This window comes from Vitis riparia, chromosome 9 (assembly GCF_004353265.1).
Source record: "Vitis riparia cultivar Riparia Gloire de Montpellier isolate 1030 chromosome 9, EGFV_Vit.rip_1.0, whole genome shotgun sequence".
Lineage (NCBI taxonomy): Eukaryota > Viridiplantae > Streptophyta > Magnoliopsida > Vitales > Vitaceae > Vitis > Vitis riparia.
Window position 1 is genome coordinate 19846314 of NC_048439.1, and position 3790 is coordinate 19850103.

Sequence of the window (3790 nt, forward strand, 5' to 3'; positions counted from 1 at the left end):
ATCATGAACATTTACTCTAAAAATTTTCTAGATTTCATTTATCATGAACATTTTAAGAATCTCAAATGGTTATATATTAAACCCGATGGGATGTTTTGTAAATATAATAATAAATAAATATTTAAATTATATTTCGATTCTTAGAAGATAAGAAAAGAAAAATATTTTAAAAATGGTTTTATTACATTTGGATATTATGGAAAGAAGTAAGAAAAAAATATTTAAATATGAAAAAAATGATAAATAAAATATTTTTCTCTTTATATTCCTAAACAAATGTAGATATTTGAAAAAAAAAAAGTATATTTTTCAAAAGTCTTAAGACATGTGAAAAAACTATTTGTGAAAATAATTTTTTTTTTGTTGTTTAAGACATAAATATTATTCTAAATTTTGAAAAAAACATCTTGTTTTTTTTTGCTACTACGAATTTTTGAAATTTTGTTCTAAAACAAGGTTAGTTGTTTCGTAAGTTTGCAGTATTATCGAGTATTTTTTGTATAATATTTTGAGAATTAATTAAAAATATACAAAAGAAAAACTGTATCTTAATGGATACTTTTGCAATGAAGTCCATTCAGATGTCTTAACTCTTTGACTTGTCTCCTCACTCCCTCCAATAAAAAATTGTCTTGATTCTTTGAAATGTCTTCACTTACCTTTCATGTGTGCTTCCATGAGAGAGGTTAAAAGCAGATGGAAGAAAAACACCTTCCTTATACAAAGTAAATCCATCCACAGTCTTTTATGGCTGGCTTCACTTTTTGAATTTGATCTCATCCATAGAAGAGGTGGCCGGCCATGGCCTTTTCTTTGATGGCATCTACCCAAGATGCCGAAATAGACATGACAACTTGTTCGGCTTCATAACACCTTGACATGACATCGACAACTCTGTTATCTCCTCCCGTCTTGTACTTAATGCTAAAATCAAACCCCATTGATCGTATAGTCAACGTACTTAATGCTTCAAGGTTTGATGATCTGTATGAACCACAAATTTCCTTCCTGCAAATTTGATGGTAAAGGATTTTAATAGCACTGCACCTACCCCAACACCGGAAACATTGCATTTGATGGTAAAGGATTTTGAAAAATCAGGAAGTAATAATACTGAGTCATGGCAAGCTTTAATCCTTTGAGAATAATTATGAAAAGTTATAAGCGTTTTGAATGTAGGAATGCACTTTTTTTTTTTTTTTTATATATATATTTTTTATTTACCAGATATAGGAAATGGGAAAGGCTTTAGGGTATATTAATTTTTATTTTAGCTTGAGTATCTCAAATTTAAAAACTAAAGATTTCTTTTTCTTTTTCTTTTTCAGTTTTATAATTTCATCCCATATCAACTTTAAATGATTACAACTACTTTTTCTATCTATTTGTAGATTTAAATTCTGCAGCATTTTCTTTTTAATGAAAAATCAAAAATATTTTTACTATGAAGAGACAATTTATTTTGATTTTTGTTATCGAATGAATTTTTGATCTATGACCTAATGTCTACTTATAGTCATTTTTAGTTTTATTAAATTTTCTAATTACTTGATGTTAAACACACTTTTACTTTTATTTCTTATCTTTGAACAATAAATTTTAAATTTACATTTTTCATTGATCGAAAACATCGTCACTATGCCCTTCATTTCATCAAACTTAAATTTAAATTTTTCATTGATTAAAAATGCCAAATCTATTTTAAATCACTTAGAGGAACACTTCATTCTTAATAAAATAATTTACTCGAGATTTTTAAGTTAATGGTAGTTTTCTCAATAATGGAAAGGGGTGATCTAAGTTGAAAGGTTAAAGAAAGAGGTAATATGATTTTTTCACATATAGTCTGTTAAATATATAGACAAGAATTTTATTTATATATCCTCTAAGATGGATGTCCTCAATTATTTATTTTGAAATTTAAAAATATGTATGAAAGGACTTATTTCCAACTTTAATAAAAAGGTACTTACTAAAAGAATACACCTCAATCTTAGAGGTTAACCTGATATATTTTTATTTTTGGAAAAAAAAAAAAGAAAAAATTTGAATGGAGAGTTGACCCTGTTTGGTAACTGTTTTTTAAAATTATTTTTGATTTTTATAATATAAAAATCTGTTTGAAAACTTAAAATGTTTTTAACCCATTTTTAATATTTTAAAATATATTTTAAAAATAATATTTATATCTATTATTTTATTTTTAATCATTTTATATGTTTGTATAATTATTTTTTAAAATATTTTTTTAAAAAAGTAAAAACAATATAAAGTAATTAAAAGATATTATTTGAAAACACCTTATTTTCTATTTTTAAAGATTGAAAGTATAAAATAACTTTTAGTTGTCAAATGTATTTTTTATTCTAAAAAATAAAAAATTATTTGCAAAAATAATTCAAAACAAGCCATTGATGTTAAACCGCTCTTTTCTTCCCTTTTCTCCTTTTTCTTTTTTCTTATTTAATTTGTTTTTTCAAACTTGGCGTGGTGGATGAGCAAGTTATAAAGTTTGAAGGGAAGAACAATAAAATAAAATAAAATAAATGAAATTGACACGTTAGGGTTTTGAGCTTATACTTCTCATGAGAAGATCTCATCATCTTTTCACGTTACCTATTCAATTTTTTATTAGAAAAAAGTTGGTATATATATATATATATATATATATATATATATATAAGAGTCTATTTTAATAATTTTAAAAACCCTAGGTACAAATTTACAATGGGTGGTGTAAATAAATGCAATATTTTTAGAATTGCACAAGTCGTCAAACTGGTTACCATTCTCGAATCATATATCAAGGGAATTTATAAATATAAAATTTATAAATTGTTAAAATTAAAATTATATATAACAAATTTAAATACTTAAAATATTTCATTTTTATTTTTAATATTACTATATTAAATCCTGATGATAAAATGTCAATAAATTAATAACTTTTTTATTAAATAATAAATTATAATATTAAAGTATTAAGGAGATAAATTATATATCAAAAGAGATAATTTATATATCAAAGAATGAAATATAATTTAATTATTTATTTTATTCATATTTATTATTGAATATTTTATCATTTTTATTTGTATTTCATCAATTTTATGATTTTGTTATCTAATTTTAGTACAAAGGTATGTGTAAAATTCTAAATAGTAAATAATCTAAATATATATTACTAAAACCATCAACCCAATAAAAAGGATCGGGACCCATCTGGTTACTATGTTGTGGGGACAACCCTAAAATAAATAAATAAAGTGGTGTGTGGCATTAAAAATACAGTTGGAAGTGGGTTCAATATTTGAAAAAAAATTAACATAAATGTTTATCGGTTCAATTTTTAAAATAGTAATCACATTCATCTTTTCTCTTTGATCCATAAAGGAAATGAATGTAAAAATAGAAATGATAAGTATATCACTTCCATATTTATTCAATTGATCCTCTTTCCATTCACATAATTATGGTTGGATTTTTTAAAAATTGTACGTTATTAATTATACATAGGAAAGATATAAGTTTATGCAAGTTTGATTGACAAGATCAACAATATATCTAGCACCATGCATGTAAATTGATTTCAAACTGCAATGCACTAGCTCCAATAGGTATGGAAGCAGTTGCTTCAACCTTATTCTTCTCCAAAATCTTGTGGATATTGGGACATAGCAATCTATCCCACTTAGTAATGTAAATCCTCATTGCATTCATCATTCTTATCAAATATATCCTTATGACCTCCAATATACTTAATATTGGCTTTTGTCTTACTTCAACAAAA